This window comes from Nelumbo nucifera, chromosome 3 (assembly GCF_055504915.1).
Source record: "Nelumbo nucifera cultivar China Antique chromosome 3, China Antique-T2T, whole genome shotgun sequence".
NCBI classification, from domain to species: Eukaryota; Viridiplantae; Streptophyta; class Magnoliopsida; order Proteales; family Nelumbonaceae; genus Nelumbo; species Nelumbo nucifera.
Genome location: NC_142651.1, coordinates 22,478,402 through 22,485,649, shown reverse-complemented (window position 1 = coordinate 22,485,649; position 7,248 = coordinate 22,478,402).

The window sequence follows — 7,248 nt, the reverse complement described above, 5'->3', positions numbered from 1 at the left end:
TTCTTTTCTTTTCTTTTCTTTTTTTTTTTTCATTTGAGGAGTTATTACACTATTCATATAAATGTTGGGAATGACTAACCGTGTATAATGTTTCAAAAAAAAAAATCGTTTTGTGATGTCGCATTTGATTATTTTAGCACATACCAGCCCATAATAATTCCATCCATCATTGAAGAAATCAAAAAGAAGACAAACCCCTCAGGAGTTTTTGATAGTAGGGGGGGGGGAGCTGGAATTCAGAATTCTGCATCGTGTGTTTTTGTACTTCTCCGTTGTTTTTATGACTTTTGTGCGCTTCTTTCAAGTCTCAGTGCTCACACTGCTCAGCCCTTTTCTTCGTTTCTTTTTGTGGTTTTTGGCCCTTTTTCCCCCCGAGAGGGGGACAATCCCCATTTTACTTGATGGTGGCTTTGGTTGGACCAAGAGGAAAGCTATTATTCCAGGGCAGGCTACACTTTGAAGCTAACCTGACATTTAAAATTACTCCCTGTAGCCTGTAGGGAAGGTTATGTTCCCTTGGAATTTGAAGCTAACCTGTGACATCTTCGTCACAGGTGAATACCAAACAGTCCTTATTAGTTGTTTAGGTCCATGATTTCAAATTCACCTAAATATCAAATAATCTTGCAAAGCTCGATTTCACCTGAGGTGAATAAAATCAAAGTCATAAGATTTCAAGCTGGGAATAAGGTAGACGGAAGTTTCAGCGAGACTGGTATCTTGGGCTGTATGTGTATTGTCCTAAAAGGAATTATTATACATACACATTTTAAAGACCTGAGTTGGTCCTGGTTCTGTAGCCTAAAAGAAATTACTACTATACATACATATTTTAAAGTATTGACGGACGGCATTAGTCCGATGATCCCCGGGAAAGGAATTTGAAAGGAGAATTCCGTCATTCACCTCCAGCACTGCTTGGCAGTTTATCAGTCAGGAATCAGGATGTTCAACCCGTCTTTAAATCCGGTGCCTTGTGAACTCCAAACACCCGAGTTTGAAATCAAAATGGGTTGGTACTTGGTATGGTTGCACTTGCACAGGATGCACCAGATGAATATGAATGTAATGTGTCCAATGCACCGTATTCAAACACGGCTTTGACCAACCCAAATGCTTAGAGTTAGGGTTGCTATTCATAAATCCATTTATTTTTAAATCTAACCCTAGGACCAGGAGAGAGATGGAGTTATATCCAACTGTATGTATACTCAGAAAATTTTGAGATCAGTATCCATTATTGCACACGGTTTCCTTTATTAAGAAGCATGCGTTAATCTTGGAAAGCCTTATCTTTACTTAATCAAAGAAAAAACTAAGGAGGCGTCGTCTGTGTCTCTTTCACACAATTTTGAATGTCAAGCAATCCTTGTCATCATCCCAAGCTTAGACGTGTGGTGGCATTGATAATCATCTACTCCTAATCTCAGGCCCAGACGCCATTTCTATAGATAGGCAAGGTCAAAAAATTTCAAATCCTTGTCCTGCTCCAAATATTTTTCTCTCTGAAATTCAGGTCAATTCTTGACAACTAGTTTTGGCGAAACAGAAACAACAAGATATGGTCGGCAGTCGGTACCTTTAATTATTGTAAGGCTTGAGTTCAGAATCTTCTATAAAATCTCTCACTGTTACAGTACATGTAATAGGTTGGATTGGCATCAATCAATTATTACTTGTTGAAATGAAATGTAGTTGCATTTGGGACATGGGATGGGATGACTACCTTCATCCTCACTCAGGTCCAGTCAATTTGATTGCTAAGTCCTACCAAAACAGTAAGTGGACAATAATAAACCAACTTCTCTTTATAAATTTTTGTTCCTCCGTTCATAGCATTCAATATCATACTTATATGGTTAAGGGATAGAAATTTGTTTGTTTGTTTTTCTCACAGGTGACCACTTAATTGATAAACAAAAATCAACCACTAGAATCATCTTGCCAGGCGATAAAAGTTAAATTAGATTATGTGATGCTCACTTATATCTAGAGGCCGAAATAAGACAATAAGAAGGAAGGAGCAATCTCTTTGGCAACCACTGAGCTGAGTCCTGAGTGTAATGAAAGATTAGTGTGTGAGTCGCTGACAGGAAGGTCCGAGATTATTCCATATTTCTGTATTTAAAATTTTATTTGTATCTTCTTGGAGGAAAAATCTCTTTCAAGAGACGTGGCAGGTTATGGCTGGACGATTTTCGGATTGAATTTTAATAGTGCTCCTAATAAAAATGATATTTAGTGTCAAATGTAGCTTTCTACTTTTATCCTTCCAAGCATGCAGAGAATTTAAGAGAGAGAGAGAGAGATCCCATCCACGACCACAATTCAAGTGAGAACTGAGGAGACATCCGTGGACGTTGGACTCGATGATCGATCAGTTTGTGATCATTGTCATTACAGCCTTTCTCCTTTTAACTGCCGGCCACAAACCTATCTATCTATCTATCTATGGAATTAATGTTTCCATGCAATTAATAATGAAGCTGGCGATTCTGAAACTAACCCGCCCTCAACTCCAATCCATCTGGGTGAGGTCCTTACAGTTGCCGATGGTTGTTTAACACCTCGCTTTGCGAATTTGCATCAATTGGCCATTAGATTGATAAACAAAAAGAAAGAATTTCCGTGCGATGTGTTGTTAGCTAGGGTTTCCACTTCCACCCTGAATCCTGATCTGGTGTCATCTTCTAGATAACACAGATGGACGTCTGTTTGTTTGTGCCCATTTGTATAGATGATGCCAAAAGTCATAAACTTTTGCTCCGTAAAGCCTGCAACCCGATAAGAGTAATTGTTATGGGGTTCATCGTTCATGGCGTGTGTTGACCATCTAACGAGTGAAAACAAAAATAGCGAGATTTCTGGGTTTTTTTTTTTGAGACAGGGAATTGATAAGGCAAGAAGCCAAGAACTGTACAATGTCAGTATATAGATCATTCTCTGAAACAAAATGCTAATAGATTGATAGAGACTAAAAGGAATATAATTGGCGAAGGCCTCACATCACATCCATTAATTATAATTGGCTTGGTTTGGTGCTTGGAACCTGGATTCTAGCTTGGGATCTCCTTAGTCGAGTCTTGAATGATACTACAACTATTATAATGTGGCTGATGTAGGCCATGGATATCAAACCGAGGAAAACTTTGCCACGTGTTCACCCTCCCATTCACTTTGTCACGTGCCTATGATATTGTTAGAAGCCCTAAAAACTCATGAAGTTTCTTTTAACCTTGACACTTGCATATCTTACCCTCTTATCTTAATCATAATTTTGATGGGATAATGAATAAGTGAATATAAATATGTTGATCATTAGGCCTGTCCACAAGTCGGGTTTTATCAATGTTTTCAAAATCGGAACGGACCGGAAAAATTGGGAATCGATCACTTAACCGGTTCCGTTTTACCCCAAAAACACTATTTGATCACAAAGTCGTTGATTTGGTCAGTGAATTGCTAATCCAAGTGGTCAAACCGTCGAATTGTTCGACCTGGGAATGGTTTTTAGCAGTTTTTTGGGTTTTTAATTTTTTTTTATTAGAGTGGGCCGTTTGTTCGGACTAGACGATCGGACCATTCGACCCGAGAACCTGACCCAAAACCATGGTTTTAAAAACGACCCCGAAATGGAATCGTTCTAGCCACTAGTTTCTGGGTTGACGGTTCAATTGTCCAATTCGAACAAATAGCCCGTTTTGACAAAAAAATAATTAAAATTTAAAAAAGGCAAAAATCGTTGAACGGGTCGACGGGTCAATGGTTCAATCGCCCGGGTCAACGGATTGTTGATTGATTCAACGGTTTTTGGCCAAGAACCGGGTTTGAGGTAAAACGGAACTAGTTACCTAGATGGTTCTCGAACTGAATAGTCCAACCGTTCGAGTCAATGGCAATTGAAAAACCGTGCCCAGAATGGTTCCCTGTCCAATCTGGTTTTAAAAACCTTGGATTTTACCGCTCATTAATAGAAAATGTATAGGGTCGAGACCAATCCCCTTATGCAATATCTTAATTCTATCTTCTAATTCTATAGTTTTTAATATGTTCTTATTCAACCAATGTTTTCAAAATGAGACTGAACCAAACGGTCAGATTGGAAAAACCAAGAACCATTCACCTGATCGGTTCTGTTTTACCCCAAAACCGCTACTTGGCAAAAAATCGTTGATTTGGTCAGTAAACCATTGACCCAAGTGATCGAATTATCGAACCGTTCGACCTAGGAAAGGTTTGTGGAAATTTTTTTAATTTTTATTTTTTTGTAAGAGTGGGCCATCCATTTGGACTATTTGACCCAAGAACCAGACCCAAAATGGTTCCCTGTCCGGTCCAATTTTAAAAACCTTCTACTCAATTATACATTTTGCACATCAAATATGGAATTAGAAGAGTAAGTAACCTTCAAAATTATATATTTTTGTTATGTATAATTAGTATATATTTTTTATTACCTGATTCCTATTTTTAATATGTTTTTTATTATTTATATTTTATAATACTTTCGGGTTTGAGCCAGGCTTATTTAAAAGTTAAAAGATCCAAACCTGGCCCACAAAAATAATCGGCCCTAACACTTAAAGCCCAATCCTGAGTCTATGGACCTAAAACGGGCCGGGCCACGCTACCCTGCCCATGAACATGCCCATTCATATTCAAAAACGTCATCATGACATCACAGAAAAAGATTCCCGTGATAATAACCTGAAAGATGAGACGCAAATTATGTACCCAGGAAAATCTTATGAGAATCTTCTATAAAAGAGACTGAAGTATAACCATTTTCCTTGAATAAAATAAAAAAGAAAATAATAACATTGGCTTTCAAATGGGAAACTGTTGGAAAGAACTTCCATGATTTTGCCTTGAAAAATCAAAACATAAATTTCAATTAAAAAAGTGAGATGCACGTTAATTAAATCGGTAACTTAAAATTAATTTAGATACTCGCACCGGTTATTAAAGTTAAAATTAATTAATTAATTATATAATAAAGTAGAATAATGTCACATCATGGCCTGAGCCCCTCTCACATTTTAGCCTTCCTTACTTCCTCGTGAAGCCACCCCCTTATTCCCTTCTCCCCCTCTCATAATTATACCTCATCATGCGTGATTCACCCCTCTTTCCTCAATGTTAATCCCTTATATTCCTCCCTAAAACTATTCTTAAAATCTCTCTATACCAAAATCTAATATAATTCTCCCCCACTTTTCATCTATATCTATTAAAAAAAGTTCGAATTAAAAATTTAAGAATTATTTAAATATTATAATAAAATTATATAACAACTTTAAAATATTTATTCAAAACACAAAATATCATGGATTTAATAATATTCATATTATTAATAATTTTATACTTTTATAAAATCCATAACGAAATTGTGTACTAACAATATAAATTATTCAATTTAAATATTATTCAAATAATAAAAATTTAAATTTAAAAAATATTATTTAAAAATTTCAATAACTAAATATTATAAATAACAAATGTTAAAAATATTATATATAAAATGATTTAATATTATGTAATAACTTTAAAATAAATAAATTTTAAATAATGAAAATTTTTAAAAAACAAAATTATGTAATAAATTTGAAATAGTTAAAATAACTAAATAACCAAATTTTAAATAGTTAAAATAATGAAATTATGTAATAAAATTAAAAAAAATATTAAAAGTAGAAAATTGTTATAATAGATTTCATAATATTTGAATTAATAATAATTTTATATTTTACAAAAATTAATAACAAAATTCTGTAATAATAGTATAACTTATAATTTTGTGGATTATGAAATTCAATAAATAAGTAATATTGAAATAACTAAATAGGGATATTATTTAAATAGATTTCATAATATTGTAAAAAACTAATTTTAAATATTTTAGATATAAAATATTAATAAATAAATCATATTATAAATATTATTTAAAAACAAATAAAATAGATTAAATAAAGAAATTCTGTAATAACCTTAAAAAATTGGGAGAAGTACCAATCAACCTAGATCAGAATTTACTAGGCCCAAAGTATAGGGAGAATGCATCCTAACCGTGAATTGATGCCAAATTCACGGGCAGGATGTGGTTTATAGGGGGGGAGAGGGCTAGTTGTAGTGGGGGGCTGGAATTCAGAATTCTTCATCGCGTGTTTCTGTACTTTTCCCTAAAAAATTTATCAAAAACACAAAAATAAATGTAATGGATTTAATAATATTTGATAATAAGAATATAACCCCGATCCTTGAAAACCGGTTCGAGATCCAGGCCACAGACTCCAAGCAGGACCCCTCTGTCCACAGCCATCACCAGCAGATCGGGTAACTCCCTGCGCAAACCATTCCGGATAGCGCAGAGGTGAGCATCACGAATGCCGAGCCCACCAAGAAGCAGAGGCGCCACCGCTGAGCTCCCCGAACTGTCACCCACGATTTGCCCAAGCTCATTGGCAAAGAAGAGGAAAGCTCGGTCGAAGCCAAAGCTCCCCTCCTCTCGGTTCCGTCCCCCCTATCCTCCGAACTCCTAACAGTCCCAATGCCCAAGGACTTCAAGCTCCCCCCTCTCGACAAGTATGACATGTCGTTCGACCCGAATGATCATGTAGATGTCTTTCAGTCACAGATGCACCTGGTGCGAGCCAGTGAGTCGTGCATGTGCGTGGCCTTCTCCACCACTTTTAGGGGAGAAGCCCGCACGTGGTACCGGAACTTGGCACCCGGGTCGATAAGAAGTTGGGTGCAGTTCGCACAAGCCTTCACGTCCCACTTCGTCACTAGCAAACGGTGCCCGCGAACTGAAGAAAAGCCTCCTCAACATAGCACAAAGAGAGGGAGAGTCCATCCGGAGCTATATCAAGCGGTTCAACGACGCTCGTATGCAGATACCACGCCTGGACCCCGCCGTACACCTTGCAGCAGCCAAGAAGGGCGTGACGCACAAAGAGTTCAAGTGGCACATGGTCGTCAACCAACCCGCGACCATAACCGAGTTTCTGAAGCTTGCGGATAAGTTCATAGCCACCGAAGAGGAGATCAACCAGAAGGGCGAGGGCGCACCCGAAAAAAGAAAGAGAGAAGGAGAGCCTTCCAGTCAAGGGGACAGTCGAAGAAAAAAGGAAACAATTTGGGGTGCAAAGCCGGGTCAATTGTTCCGAGCTCCTGTACCAGACCGAGCTGATTACACCCCACTGAACGTGAAGTGGGCCGAAATCCTAATGGCGATCAAGGACGCTCCGT